General features: G+C 46.6%; 1 protein-coding gene across 3 annotated transcripts in view; it reads right to left on the bottom strand.

Annotated features, from left to right (window-relative positions):
- Positions 1–10,627: 10,627 nt before the first annotated feature.
- Positions 10,628–16,135, bottom strand: part of LOC144132310 (uncharacterized) — a 115,355-nt gene continuing 109,847 nt past the window's right edge. For 2 of the 3 annotated variants that reach the window (XM_077664630.1, XM_077664628.1), the window contains exon 11: positions 11,102–15,068. The gene's annotated coding sequence lies outside the window, so the exon portion shown is untranslated. Of the gene's footprint in view, positions 15,069–16,135 lie in introns of all 3 variants that reach the window. The other variant, XM_077664629.1, reaches the window with a different exon arrangement.

The following is a 16,135-nucleotide window of genomic DNA, read 5'->3' as shown; positions in this document are numbered from 1 at the left end:
ACAAAAAGGTTTCGGGCACAATGCTGTTGATTGATATCCCGATTGTACTGGTGGGCCCGTTGTTGGAGTGTCGTCTCCATGGTGGTCGCCTCGGTGAGAAATTCTGCTACAGTGCGGGGTGGGCTGCGTACGAGGCCTGCGAAGAGCTCCTGCTTAACCCCTCGCATGAGATGGCGAAGCTTCTTCTCCTCCGTCATGTTGGGGTTGGCACACTTGAATAGACGGGCCATGTCCTCGATGCACATGCGCACACTTTCATTCGTGCGCTGGTTTCGGGAGTGCAGAGCAGCTTCAGCCTTCTCCCGGCGGTCGGCATTGGGGAATATAGCCAGGAGATCCTGGCAAAACGTCTCCGAGGTGGGAAGGGTAGTCTCGTGGTTTTCAAACCATGTCCGGGCAGACTCCTCCACAGCTAAAATATACAGTGTGGAGCTTGCGCTCGTCGCTCCAGCCGTTGTAGGGGGCGACCCGCTCGAAGTTGTCCAGCCGATCCTCAGCGGCTTTGAGCACGTCACCGTGAAAAGATGGCGGTGTTCGCGGTGGGTGGCAAAGGATCGACGCCAGGGGCTGGGTGTCAGTGGCCATGGCAGTTGGACTCAACGGGTTAGGCTGGGTCGGCGCTGGGGACCTGGTGTCAGTGGCCATGTCGGTTGGAATAGCTAGGTGGCAAAGGCTGTGTCGTTCCGGTGGGTGGGGGAAGGGGCCCAAATTCAGGCGACTTTCCGCGGATACGGCAGCTGGGTCGCTTGTGGACAGATGTGAGGTCCGTAGTGATGCTGTGCGGAGTGCATCGGGAGGAAGCGTACTCAGTACTGCTCCACCAAATGTTACGAGCAATTCGAAGGAGAACCTCTGGAGAAGCACGTAAAACTGCGGCGGTTCCTAAGTGGTTCGAGCGCGCGAGTGAGGGAGAACCATCTTTTTCAACGAATGCAGGCACTTCTACTTCTTCTACAGAGGCAGGTATCAATATTGCTATTTCCCAAAACTTGACAGCTGCAATTGACTGGGATAACGTATTGCAAAAATAAAGGACTCTGAAAAGACACAATTCTTCATATGCAAAATCATCATCATCAGCCTGACTACGCCGACTGCAAGGCAAAGGCCTCTCCTATGCATCTCCAATTAAACCTCTCCTTCGCCAGCTGTGCCTACCGTATCCCCACTAACTTCTTAATCTCATACGTCCCCCTAACTTTCTGCCACCCCCTGCTACGCTTGCCTTCTCTTGGAATCCACTCTGCTACACTTAAGGAGCAGCGGCTATCTTGACTACATGCCCTGCCCAAGCCCATTTCTTCTTGATTTCGACTAGGATGTCATTGACCCGCGTTTGTTCGCTCATTCACTCTGTCCCCTTGCAGTCTCGTAACGTTGCACCTACCATTTTTCTTTTTGTAGCTCGCTTCATTGTCCTTAACTTAAGGTGAACGCTTTTCAGTTAGCCTCCACGTTCCTGCCCCATAGGTGAGTACCGGTAAGACACAGCTGTTGCACACTTTTCTCTTGAGGGATACTGGTAAACTGCCATTCATGATCTGAAAGAATCTGCCATATGCGTTCCGCCCCATTCTTATTCTAGTAATTTCCCTCTCATGATCCGGGTAAGCGGTCACTATGTGCTTTAAGTAGACATATTCCCTTACCATTTCCAGCACTTTTCTACCAATTTTAAACTGCTGTTCCCTTCTGAGACTGTTGAACATTACTTGGTTTTCCGAATATTAATTTTTAGACGCACAGTACTGCTGTCTGTCAGTCTAACTCATTGATCATGATTTGCAGTTCACCTCCCGAGTGACTCAGCAATGCAATGTCATCAGCGAATCGCAGATTGTTTAGGTATTCTCCATTAACTCTTATCCCCAACTGTTCCCAATTCAGGCCTTGGAACACCTCCTATAAACAGGCGATGAATAGCATTGGCGAGACCGTGCCTGACACACTTCCTTATTGGAATTTTATTGCTGACTTTATGGAGGACTATGGTAGTTGCGCAGTTGCTATATATGCAGAAGTACTTGCTGTTGGGCTAGTTGGTTCATCATAAAGTTGAATGACGCAAGGGAACGAACACAGGGATACACAGAGACAGAAAGAGCACCTACTCCCAACTGAGTTTATTACGGAAAACACCACCTTTATATGCCAGTACATTATCACCATCAGTGCGTTATCATAGCCAAGACAAGCTAACAAGAAAAAATATGTGTACAGAAAAAGATTATATTTATGCATAAAAGCCAGAGAACTGCTACTCACAGAACAAGGCATGAAAAATTTACGAACATGATAGCAAGATTAAATGACAATATCTACACATGACCATCCAAAAAATCCAGTTCCTACCCGCTGAGTTTGACCAACGAAGTGCTTATGCACGTGGGCCCACCTTTCTGTATGTGAAATGCTTCGATAACTTCCCTTTCAACTCGCTCTCTGCTTCTGCCGATAAACTTTGCCTCTTGATAACTTTGCCTGCGGATCGGTGCTGGAAGAGGCAACGTTTATCAGCAGAGGCAGACAGCGAGTTCAAAGGGAAGTTATTGAAGCATTTCACATACAGAAAGGTGGGCCCACGTGCATAAGCACTTCGTTGGTCAAACTCAGCGGGCAGGAACTGGAATTTTTAGATGGTGATGTGTAGACCTTGTCATTTAATCTTGCTACCATGCTCGTAAATTTTTCATGCCTTGTTCTGTGAGTAGCAATTCTCTGGCTTTTATCCATAAATGGAATCTTTTTCTGTACATATATTTTTTTCTTGTTAGCTTGTCCTGGCTATGATAACGCACTGATGGTGATAATGTACTGGCGTATAAAGGTGGTGTTTTCCACAATAAACTCAGTTAGTAGTAGGCGCTCTTTCTGTCTCCGTGTCTTCCTGTGTCCGTTCCCTTGTGCCATTCAACTTTTTGCTATATATATCTTCCAGTATTTTGACATAAGGCTCTTCTACACCCCGATTCTGCAATGCCTGCTGAGGTTTCCACTGAGCCAAATGCTTTCTCATAATCAATAAATGCTATATATAGGGGTTGGTTATATTCTGTGCAATTATCATCTGATTGATAGTGTGAGCATGATCTATTGTGGAATATCCTTTATGAAAGCCTGCCTGATCATTTGGTTGATTAAAGTCTAAGGTTGCCCTGACTCTATTAGTGATTACCTCAGTGAATATCTTGTAGGCAAAGGACAATAAGCTGATCGGTCTGTAATTTTTCAAGCCCCTGGCGTCTCCTTTCTTATGAATTAAGATAATTTTTCCGTTCTTCCAAGCTTCTGGTACGGTCGAGGTCATAAGGCATTGCGTATACAGGGTGGCTAGTTTTTCTAGCACAATCTCCCCTCTGTCCTTCAGCAGATCTGCTGTTAGCTGATCCTCACCAGCTGCTTTTGCATGCTTTGCATTGCTCCTAAAACTTTCTTTACTTCCTCTACTGGCGGGGAACTACTGGTGGGATGACGCATTGCTGTGTGCTACTGTCTCTCTCAGTAACGTTCTGATTACTTCGGCTACTCTATAGGTTTGAGCAGAACACTTCGGCTACTTTAACTATCTTATCCATGTTGCTAATGACATTGCGTGCCAGCACTCAAATAGGGCCTTCAGGCCCTATTTGAGTGCTGGCACTTTAACAATCCCTTTCCTTATGGTCAGGCCGTGCGAATGTTGATGTCGTCATGCACAGGGTTGGCCACAAAAATTGCCTGCTTGACAGTGCCTGCTTGACAGCACGATTCGGGAGATAGGGCAACGTCCGAGAAAACTAAACTGCTTTCAGCAGTGCTGTTTGGCACTTATACAATCTTGACTTTGTGAGGAACTTGCAATACACAAAATCACTGGAGATGCTTTTTAAATGGGGCAATGGGAAAAAAAATGTTTGCTTTTCATGCCCAATTTCTGCAGCAATAAATGTGTGCTTTTAAGAGGTGCATTTAAACAATTAGCTTGCACAAGGTACGCACTTGATTGTTGCCCTTTTGAAGGCAGTATCGGCACAAAAGAGAGAAGCCAGAAAGGACCCAACTCCTTTATTTCATATAAATAACGGTGATCACAAGAGCAAATGCGAAAGCATCCGAGCAGCGTGCGAAAGGGAAAAAAGAACTTATCCATGGTTGTACTAGGGCATGCAACATATTCGTTCTGGCAGATGAGACACCCTAGTGTTTGAAAAACACCTCAAGTTCTGTAAATTTCGTAATATGTTTGGAATTGCAGGCAAGGCACATATGAGGGATATAAGACAACTGACACCAAACTTTTGGTTGTGCATTTTTTTATACATTTATGCATTTTTTTATGCATTTAGCATTTGTGTTGTCTCACAAAAAATTCTGTTTGGTCGAGACATCATGAACACATTGTGACCACCAGTGGATCAATCATAGAGCAGCGGCAAATTGGAAAATCTGAGGACCCCAAAATTTGAAAGTTGGCCCGCCTAAGAAAATGGATTAAAGTGGATTGGTGGGTCACATTAGTACAATCTCATTATATCCAATGGAAGGTACTGGAACATTTTAGAAGATAATGACTTATGCATACGACGCAACGAGCGTTTTTCTGGGAAAATCTCAAGAACATTAGATGCTCAATGCAGACATCATAGAAGCGAACGTAAATGCTATCTCATTTTCTTGTTTAAGAATGTAGTTAAGAAGGCTCCGAAGTTTTTTTTTTTCCTTAACCAAGGGTTCTGAATGGTGCTTTTTGGGGTTCATCGCACCCCTAAATGTCATGCCTTACCAACTTTTTTTTGCCCCATTATATTTTGGCACTACTAGTCACACTGCAGTTATTCATTGTAGACTGTTTAACTGTACAGCAAACCATTTAAACATTTGCACGCACCCCACATGTTAGGGCCTTTTATAGGCATTGCTAATGAGATTTTCACCGATTCAACACAAAGACTTCTGAATTTAAAGATGCGGCAGAAATGTACAGACAGCACAAACTATAGACCGGGCAGAAATGCTGGGAGGGTGGGAAAGGTACACACTTCAGTCAAGTATGAGGCAGGGCGGTCTTGAGACATTTAATGACGGTGACGCATGTTACAAATGGGTTCGGCAAAACGAGTGCACAGATGAGCACTGCCTATTCAGACTTTGCTTTTGCTTGCATGGCAGTGGCTGCACAACAGAACAGCGCCAATGTTTCAATTGAAGCCAAGCACAGCTGGGGATCGCACCATGCACCCTGAAAGGAATCCACCCCTCTTACAATAACCACTGCGATTCCTTTCATCTTCCAGAAATTACTTCTCTCTGTGCTCAAGGAAGGTTAGCAGCCTTTGTGGAAGCTGCATGAAGCCAAGAAACGATTTTTAAACTTGAACAATGGACACGAGAAGAGAACTCTGAAAGAAGGCTGCAACCTGACGGTGAAAATACTGAAAGCGCTACCGGGAATTTTCAATCATCATACCAGCATTCCTAATGCAGCAGGGGGACAATGGTTGGCTGCAACGCTGCCTCTAATGATTGGTTCTCTGCATAAACAAAGCTTATGAGTGCTTGAATACATCATTCACTTTTTATTTAATTGATGATTCCCCCACAATACCTACTACAAAGAACCACAGCGGGGCCCTGGCTTTTACCAAGTATGCATTTCTATGAAGGCAGGTTGTTTTGGTAACTAGTACTGGTAACAATGGCTAGCACTCAACCCTTACAAAAATTTCTTCAGAAGTGTACACTGTCCATAAACGTTTATAGAAACTTTCTACACAGAAAACCTATAAGCAATCTACAGAGAATCTATACAGAGCGACTTTCTTTTAACCTTCACAGATTTTTATTTTAAAAATATGCATCAGTGCGGTCTGTTGAGCTAGACTGTACAGCAAGGCAGACATTATGTACTAGAGCACTGCACGGGCCTGGGTCGACACGAAAGCTCGGGCCCGGCAGAGCCCGCGGGCCGGGCTGTCTGAAGCGTTTTCCGGCGGGGGCCGGGCTGGGCCCGGGCTTGAAAGTGCGGGCCTGGGATGGGCTCGGACTTGAGGCCGTGGGCCCAGGCCGGACTTGGGCCCGCTCATTAAAAGGCATAAGTCGGGCCTTCGAGCACATGCAAACATTATGCATTGCATGGCCTAAGATATTTTGTGCCAATCTGAAGTGACACGTGCAAAGAGCTGGGCTCATAGTATACCTCAGTAAAGAAAAGCTAAAAACAGATGAAGTTGTAATTTTTTTCTTTTCCTCCAAAACGAACGTGAACAGAAATAAGAGGCGCGCAAAGGAAGAAGCATCAGAGACGGCCTCCGTTGCTAGGCGACAGCCGGCTAGGTGGAGCATGCGTAGGCCGCAGAGCGCGGCCCACCCATAAGGAACCTCCTGTGAGGAACTGCTTCGTGCGTAACGTGGGACCGACAAAACTTACTAGGCGACAGCCGGCTAGGTGGAGCATGCGTAGGCCGCAGAGCGCGGCCCACCCATAAGGAACCTCCTGTGAGGAACTGCTTCGTGCGTAACGTGGGACCGACGTCGCCATCTACTGAAAAAAAGAGGAAATAAAAAGGCTTTGGCTGTTCTGTTATAGCTCGTCAGAGCGTGCTGATGCTTTTAAAGGACACTGCGGAGAAATTGGAGTTGGCTTCCATCGATAGAATACCAGCTCCTGATAACAAAAACGCCACTCTTACTGAAAACAAAGCTCTTGTAAGGTAAAAAATAGCAAGAACCAAAATACAGGTATCGCTGCCACAGGTCAATCTTGCAAGTACAAGCGTAATGACGTCATAGGACAAGAGACGCCACGTTGGAGGAATTTTCCGTCCTACATGGATGCCGCGAATCTCCGAGGCTGACAAAGGAAGGTTGCGCGGTTCAATATTGAAGTAAGTTTTGTTTTAAAACTGATAGTGCACTTTTATCACACAAGCAAGAAGACTTTTATCACACAAGCAAGAAGACAAAAGACAACCTGAATGTTGGAAGCAAAGAAAACCGATGCTTGGCGGCGCCACAGGCAGCCAGGATAGTTTCGATTTTTTTTATGGCGCTTCACGTCTATGAGTGTTGCATGCCCCGTGGTTTTGTTTTTGACGCGCCTTGATTCACAAGCGCTGAACAGCAGAAGAACTCCAAGTGCCGCTTCAAGTGCTAGTTAACCTTTGAAGGAGCCTGTTAAGACTGGTCAGATGATCGCCACGGTCGATGAAAAACTATGATGGCACGATGGTCGGTGATCGTACAAGGCAGTTCGCAGTATAAAGAGCACTTGTGTGTTCGCACGCTCGCCCGCCGAAACATTCCCGGCTGTGCCAGTCAACTTCAAACTACTTTAATGGAAATCGTTTATTAGGGACGGGAGACAAGGTACAAGGCAGTTATGAAAAATTGCTGATGGCCTAGCTCTGTTAGGCCAGGATATACATAGCGAAAGCGCGGAGACTTCTGCATTGGAAGAGTGCATTCACTAGATGCGCCTTTATTCATGGTTAAATCTTGAGCTGTCGTGGCGGAGTGGTAGCGTCTCCGCCTCAAACGCCAAAGGCATAGGTTTTTTTTTTTTATTAAATGAGTGGACAGGGGGTTTCAGTGGCTCCCATAGATGCTGCCACCGAATACGTTGGTCAGCAGTTAAGTGCAGGCTATGTTGAGGCGCGTTTATACCCCGGCGTAACACGCGCGCGCTGCACGGCGTCACGTCGGTTAAAGCGAGACCCTCTATATTCCAACTGTGCTTGACCGGCGACGCGTTCGGCGGCTTCGGCGCGCTCTGACCGCACTGGCGGAGACTTGGAGGATGTCTCTATTTCGCGCCGAGTGCGCCAGCCGCCGCCGGCCCGGCCAGACCGATTCGGCTCTGCGGCGAGGTGCGCGTTGTGACGTCATTCAATAGCTTCGGCAGTTGGGCAGAGCTGTTCTTTTCGAGGTCTCGGCTAATTTAATCCATTCACAGTACACATCAGAAGGTACATGCAAGTGGGCGAGAAAGCCCGATCCAGTGGACCCTATCCTTTGGAAACGCGCGAAAGCCATTGAAGTGTCGTGCGTCGGCTTTACTTTCAAGCCGCCAACTTTAAACGCGAGCGCCCTTCAGCACCCATCCGTTTTTTGTGGCAAAAAATAAATAAATAACCTGGCCCTTGTAACTGTGGGAGACCTCGACGCCGCCTGCTGCACCGTGCAACCGCACCATTCAAGGAATCACAATCCATTGGCCCCAAAGCCCCGGCCAGTCTCCGATGAGTGCGACGCGCTGTCCTGATCCCTCGCGACTCCTCGCACTGGGGTTATGATATTTAATTTGCAATGGCTGCTCACGGCGGAAGTGGGAAACGACCCGCCGGCGCCTAACCTAACCGTGCTCCCTAAAAAGCATCGCACACTCAGTGGGGATCAGGTCGCTGAAATGCAGGCCGGAGTTTTTGCGAGAACCTCGTCGTCGGGTTCGGGAACGGGATCCATCATAACGCTGGCAAGATGCCGGTGCGAACGTAAACGAAGCAACGGTAGCAAATCCCAATAGATGCCTTCAATGTGCGGCGGCGTTAGCTTTCATTTTGGCTGCTGCTAGACAGCACCGCTAGCCGCCAGAAATCATGGAGTCTGCATTTACATCACGTTTCACGTCACTCCGTCTTATGACGTCATAAGAGTGCGCCATGATGTCATAAGAGTTCCCGAGTTTGAATCGGAGCGGCGGGAAAAACTTTTTCAACTTCGAATCCAAATTTCTTTGAAATAAATGCATCTTTCGCTCCCAGACAAGCAGCAACAAAGCCATGAAATGCCGAACTATCAGATTTTGCTAACAAAAAAAATTTGATAGAGTTCTCACTGTCCCTTTAATGCGTTGGTAATCGACGTTATATGGTTCATGATTTGCCTCGGCCCCATGAATGCAGCTGTATTAAGAGATAAGCCCACTGCTGGGGAGCTAAAGCTTGTCTCCAAGCAAGTTAGGAAAAGCCAGGTTTGGAGACATTTCCTGGAAGTTGTTGACGTGCACACCCTATCACCAGTACGGCATGTGCAGTGCAAAAGCTGCAAAGCTTTCTTCGCATATGATGGCGGGAAGACAGGAACGCCGCACCTGAACCGCCACAAGTGCAAGGCTGCAGATGACACCACTGCCATTACTTCGTTCTTCACCGAGAAGCAACCCCATGTTTCATATATCGTAAAGGGGAATCTGACGACTGCTTGCACCAAATGGTGCGCAAAAGATATGCGGCCATTTGATGTTGTTTGCGACGACGGATTCCTAAAAGTTGTCAGTGAACTGATTGCTATCGGTGCCAAGTACGGGAGCATATCCGCGAAGTCCATGATTCCGCATGCTACGACGGTGTCTCGCAGGATGTCCGAAGTTGCAAACGAACTCCGAGAAGCGGTGATGCCCGAGATTCAGTCAGCGATGAAGGAAGGTCGCTGCTCGATGACCCTTGACACGTGGACCGATGACTACAAGAAAGTAGCCTATATGACTGCAATGGCGCATTACGTGAGTGTGAAATAGGGAATGAGGAGCCTTGTTTTGTTCACTAACGACTTTCCCCCCTGAGAGAAAAACGAGAGAGAACATCCGTAAAGAGGTTGTACGAAGGAGTGCATTGATGAAGGCATTTTAAGCAATGTGGTATTCGTGACAGACCAGGGTGCCAACATAATTAGCGCGCAACGTCCGTATACCAGAATGAACTGCTCTGCTCCCGTCTTGAACACCGTTCTTCGGAACGCGTCTGACGACGGGTACCTCGCTCAGGAACTGCACGACCTTTTGGAACAACAGCAAAAGGTGAAGGCTGTCGTAACTTTTTTAAAACAAAGCGGACTGATGAGCCAGCTACCACACGGTGTGTGCCAGGAGATAAGCACGCAGTGGAATTCGAAGCTCGCCATGATCAAGTCCGTGCTAACTCAGTACGATGCGATAGAGAACCTCCTGGATTCACGGGACAATCTACTCTTGGAAGACGTCAACAAGGCCTTGTTGACGGTGGTCGTCGAATTCTTGGAGCCCTTCAAGGAGGCCAGCGAAAAGCTTGAGCAGGACAAAGTTGTAACGCTGCCCCTTGTATTGATGTACTACACAAAACTGAAGAAGCACCTTACTGCTGCTTCAACAGACTCACCAGAAGTGTGCCAGCTCAAGTCGAGGATGCTAGAATTTCTTCCAATAAAAATGCCCATAGGAGAACTTCAAAAAATCGCAACGTTCTTGTGGCCGCCTTTACGCCATCTCCGTGTTCTTGATGAGCAGGAGAGGAAAACTGTTCACGACAGAGTACGCGAATTGTTTGATGTGCATCTCCCATTTCCACAAGGAGAAACGAGCACCAGAAATGGACCCCCAGTGAAGCGTACATTCCTTGACGAATTTAAGGAGTGGCACGATGCTGCGGAAACTCAGCCAGCCGACAGTGAGCTTGACAGGTACCTTTGGAACAGTGACTCGTGTGAGGACATTGAGAAACTGCTTGAATGGTGGGAAGCCCACTGCAGGAAATACTGAGGGCTTTCATTTCTTGCAAAAAAAGTACTTTGCATCCCACCCACGAGCGTCAGTAGCGAACGCAATTTTAGTGCAGCTGGGTACGTACTCCAAGAGAGGAGGACCTGCTTAAAGCCGGAGAGCCTGGACAACCTGCTGTTTTTGCACAAGAATATGTAAATTTTTGCCTTTTGCTGGCATTTTCAGACACCTATTCCTGTGGCATCGTTTTCAGGTGCAGTCTTTTTGCGTTACTGGGTGTTATTTTAAGCTTATTTTCTATCTTTATTTCATCAGAAAGAGAGAAACCTTTGATCTAGAGTAGCATCAAGTATGGTGCGGGACAGGTTGATTATGTAATTATATTGTACGTGGCGCTTACGTTTCCGTGTCAACGTTAGAATATGAACGATTTATATTTCTTCTGCTTTTGCTGATGAAATATAAAAAATATAATATATGAAAAAGCTTTGTTATCTTGCTGCAATAAATTATTATTCAAGAGCCTCTTTTTAAATAATGTGTAAACAATGTTTCCAACACGAGTGTAGAAAAGAGCATCAAAGAAAATGTCCCGGGTTTGCTTCTATCCGCTTTTCCTTTCTAGTTGTACACTCCTTTTAAATAAATTTTGTTGCCAAGTTTTATTTTTTATTGTCACCATACATTAATTGTAAAGACTTTTCAGGTAACACATGTAGGTACATGTATCACATTTCATTTACATTCCTTGGTATTACATGCCAAAACCACAATATGATTACGAGGCACGTCATAGTGGGGACCGAATTAATTTCGACCACCTGGAGTTCTTTAACGTGCACCTAAATATAAGTACACGGGTGGCCGCGGGAATCGTACCCGCGTCCTAGGGCTTTACAGCACAACAGCTTAACCGCTGAGCTACCACAGAGGGTAAAGCAACATTTCAATGCATGTACACACCGGCTTTTCTATCTGATCGCCAGCTACAAAGCACAAGGCATCAATAATAATCATCATCAACAACAAATATCATCTAGCGGGCCCGGGCCGGACCTGGTCATGAACACGCGCCCTGGCTAAGTTTAGTAACGAACGCCAGGGCCGGGCTTGGAACCTTGGGCCCGGGCTCGGTCATGTACGCCCAGGACCGGGCTTAGTATCACGGGCCTGGGCTGGGCTTCATAAAGCGGGCCCGGGCCGAAAAATCAGGCCCGTGCAGTGCTCTATTATGTACCTCTTATGGATCAATGAATAACTTCCCTTTGGATCCCGCCCTTTCCTTTCCTTTGGAAGCCAACTCAACAAGCTTTCAACTGCATATTTTTGATGCTTGTTATTCCCAACCACACTGCAGATTAAGAAAATTTAAAAACAAGGATTGCAGTATGTTGATGGCCGTTCAGTTTGCAATATAACCTTGCCCTGTAAAATCAAAAATGTTTATTAGTTAATTCAAGTTAACTGTTCGATTAATGATCCACATCAGGTGCAGTCTTTGTCAAAAGTATAAAGAACAAAGGGATCTGCTTCTGAGCCTTGCAGCGCGACTCCTCTTGCATACCCAGGGACCCTAATCTCACGAAGGAGGGAGAAACTTCCTCATTAACCCTCCCAACCTTAGGACTGTCAGATGTGCTTAAGAGCCACGATCCACGGCTTGGAAGCAGACCCCTTGGGTCTTATGTTTTTGACAAAGACTGTATATAATGTCTGCCTTGCTGTACAAAATATAGTTCAACAGACCACCCCGACACATCACAGTTAAAAAAAAATAAAATTTTGTAAAGGTTCACAAATCATCATGTACATATATGGCCATACACTTTTAGTGAACTTTTGTCTGCAGACTATGAATAGACAACAGGAAATATATATAGGAAGACAATAGAGTCAATAAGAAGTCTATAGACAATTTTTATAAGGGAACATGCCAACAGTATAGAGTTCAAGTATCAAGGCAGCAAAGCATTTCTCCGTAACAGTCCAACTAAAAAAAAAGAAATTCCAGGCTTAATCCAAACCAAAATGAAACAGTGCTGAGTACTTTTTTATATACATCGAATGACAAAAAGCTTGTATGGAACTCAAAGAAACAACCCAAATGCAAAACTGCACAGGCTTTGTCATTTGCACACCTGCTAAGCAACTAGTGCAAACAACCAAATGTATGTGGCCACCCAGCAGGTGACAACAAAGAGAAGGCCTGGGAAATGGCTTTTTATGTTTTTTAATTACATTCCCATGAAAAAACATGCCATTAACGATGCAGAAATTCAGAGCCTAAAAAAGCACCTACACGCCTTGGCAGTCTCTTCAGAGATAATGACAACATAATCAGTGGCTTGCGGGTTGTGCAATTTCTTGACCACAGTGAGCCCATAGAGGTAGTGCTATCCTGAGAGGACATTCCTTGTGTTTGACCATTCACAGATTTCAATGCTGCTGCTAAAAACCTTAATGTTATAGGCGTTAACGTTATATTCTCTGCTCCCTGGAAGCTGTCGGGACTGTGCCCGCGTATATCACGAGGCAATTCGAGAATTCCCATTCTTACGACGAAGCATGAAAATGTTTTCACGAAATGTTCCACAGGCCTAGTGCATAAGTTTACCCTCACATGCGAAAAGGTTTACACTGACGGACAGAACCTGCCTCCCCATTGTTGCGAATGTGGCTGCTACCCGCTGTTTGGCAACAAACCGTGTTTACACGATTTTAAGTCGACTCAGATGTAAGTCGACTCCCCCCCCCCCCCCCCCCCCCCCCCCCCCCCCCCCCCCCCCCATCACATTTCTGAGCAGCGAAATCCCGCACTTCGCAAATAGCCACATCACGACATCATGTGGAACAGCTGAAAATTTTGCCTCGCTGTAGCTGCCACACCTGTATCGCCCGTTGCAAACGTCGAACTTGCGGCCCGGAGTGCAGTTCATTTCTTCGACGTAAAGAATGACAGCCATCTTGAACGTAGCCATGAATGAGCGCCGTTCGTTTACTGGACTGGAGTATGAAGCACTACATTAAAAACTTGTTAAACTCGACCCGCAGTAGTAAAATGCGTCAGACCTAAAAAGAAACTATGCATGAGAGGCGTAGTGGCGTTGGCTGTTCCGTTGGCTACTAACACTCCCTTGCGCCACTGCGGTTCTGAGTGGTGGTGCCGCCGCGATTGGAACAGCGGCTCTTCCATCCACTATCGACGCTCCCTTGAGCGCCAAGTGTGCGGTTAAAAGTAAAAAAAAAGAACTTGGATGACGCCTATTAAGAGTAGAATGCGATTGCGTTACTGGGTCGCCGCTGCTTATCAGCAGCCGCAATCTGCGGCCACGTGTGGGGAGTGGGCTGGTGCCGGTTTGCTGCTTATCGACAGCCCCCATCGGCAGCCATGCGCGGGGTGGGGATGCCGGTTCTGCGCGTTGACATAGCAGCTGCTCAAGGCCAGCACCAAGAGTGATGCGACGGAGCCACGCAGCAAAAATGCAACCACGCTGCAGCATGCATGATATCTTGTTTGTCTCGCCTTTATTTATGCTGCGATGCTTTGGTTTCGATTTTAAGTCTACCCTTCCACTTCGGATTTTCAAATTTTGAAAAATGGGTTGACTTACAATGGTGTAAATACAGTAAGCATTTTGGCAGAGGCAGCGGGAAAGAAGAATGCGAAATTTTAGAAGCCTACTACATGGTTGCATGGTGAAAATTGCATTAGCACTACTTCGGTACGCCTGCTTGAAAAAGAACTTGCTTTTTGGTGCGCGGGCAATAGTAGTGCTGCTTATCTATTTGATGTCACTAACCGGTGGATTTAGTTTTGCTGTGCATGTCCTGTGAACTGTACTGGGAAAGTGCCTTGTTCAATAAAGCACAGTTGCTAGTCCAGTCGTAGCTGTGTGTTTTCTTCCTCTTGTCCCTCGTTTTTTTTTACTGTTTTTATGCCTAAAACCTGACCTGGCTGCATTTTTCCAGAGTGCAACCTTGCACACAACATTAAGTTCACTGGTACTAAAACATCAATGATCTGCCAGGTGTCCCGTGGTCGTCAGCTCATAATTTACAGGGTGAAATATGCAATGAAAAATATACTAGAAACAAGCACCGAGACCACGAAAAATACAAGATCCTGAACAAAACGTCGATTTCTTGTGCAATTACAGAAAAAAAAAACAATGCATGAGTTGCACCTGCAGAAAGGCCAAGGAATAAAGATGCCAGTAAATGCATGGAAACAGCCGCATGCAGCTAGGGACTGAGGGTGTCAAAGCCAATGAAAGGAGCGCATACCTGCCTTGCACATGGGACCAAAGCCCTAGTCTGCAGCAGCGTAGAGCAGTTTCAAGCCAATCACCTGATGTGTGCTTCCTGATGTCCTGCCACTATTATGACACTCGACCTATTTTCACTTGTGCCACTGCCGAGTCACCAATGCAACACATGGCCCATTCGCAATCACACAAGTCTATACGAGCACCAATATGGTCCCATCGGGCAGTGATGACGACGACGTCCACCGCCGGCTGGTCATGCAGTGTGTGAGGCCATTACCAGGTGGGCACTTCTAAAAACGCTCGGGATCGATCGCAGCCACCAGACTGCAGGAAAGGCGTCACCACCAAACCTGTTGGAATGACAGCGAATAATCGTATGTTAATCACGAAGCCTTTATTAGTCACACTATGCAAGAGAAGTTCACCGATGTTTTACCCTTGTGGTAATGCAAATTAATGTGGCAGCATTTAGGTTGTCATCTCACAAAAGATTTCCGGTTTCTCTGTCATTCCGATTAGTCGAGAGGGTCACGATTTCATCAACACAACATGATGGATTAAAGGGGGAAGACTGCTTCGTGGGGAAGGGCAAAAAAATTGTGAAAAAAATCGATTTTTTTCAGGAATTTTGTGAATTTCCAGAACTGCAGAGTCAGCTTGACTGTAATACAATTCAAAATGTAGATCTGCGCACCCTCTGGGCAGATTTTGACATTAAAACCGTGCTATTTCTGCGACACGCAGCCATCATCCTCCAGCATTGATTGCCGCCATCTTGGTCTCATTGGAAAGACCAGCTTTTCGTGTTGAATTTCGCGCTATTGCTGCGCTTTTAAAAATGCTTATTGGTTGGAGAAAAAAAAAAAGGCGCCAAACGTCGCAACATGCGCTGCTATTTGCTAGTTGGTGCACGTGACTGAAACATGTCATCCAATTGGCTGACACACTTCCCGTCGTCTGCTTGACGCGTCTGTGGACGGCCGCAAGCCAGAACCATCTTGTCTGTGTATCATCGTTGGTGTGCCTTTGGAAAGAAGAGGTCGGAAATAAGTTCGGAAAGAAAAGGAAAACGTTACTTGTTGACAACTATAAGAAGATGAACTCCGCGAAAACCGCAAGCATTGCGGGTATGCCACCATGCGAACCGCACTGCGATGGGGGACCAGGTTAGGCCTAAGCGCAACGGTGGCCGCGGATACGAAAACCTGGGACAGCGGTCGCGTTTAGTGACATACCCCGATGCTGCAACCTTCCGAGGTCAAAGCTATTACAAGGAATGGGCATGGAAAACTGCAGCAGATGGCATCGACTCCCGCAATGGAGCGCAAGGCAGCATTCTTGGATGGAACCGAAGGCGCCGCGACTATCGCTGCAGGACCGCTCGGCGACGCGACCTTCAAGATTGTTACTTTGAAAT

The sequence above is a fragment of the Amblyomma americanum genome, chromosome 5, assembly GCF_052857255.1.
Source record: "Amblyomma americanum isolate KBUSLIRL-KWMA chromosome 5, ASM5285725v1, whole genome shotgun sequence".
Taxonomy (NCBI): Eukaryota; Metazoa; Arthropoda; class Arachnida; order Ixodida; family Ixodidae; genus Amblyomma; species Amblyomma americanum.
This window is presented reverse-complemented; position numbering and strand designations above follow the sequence as displayed.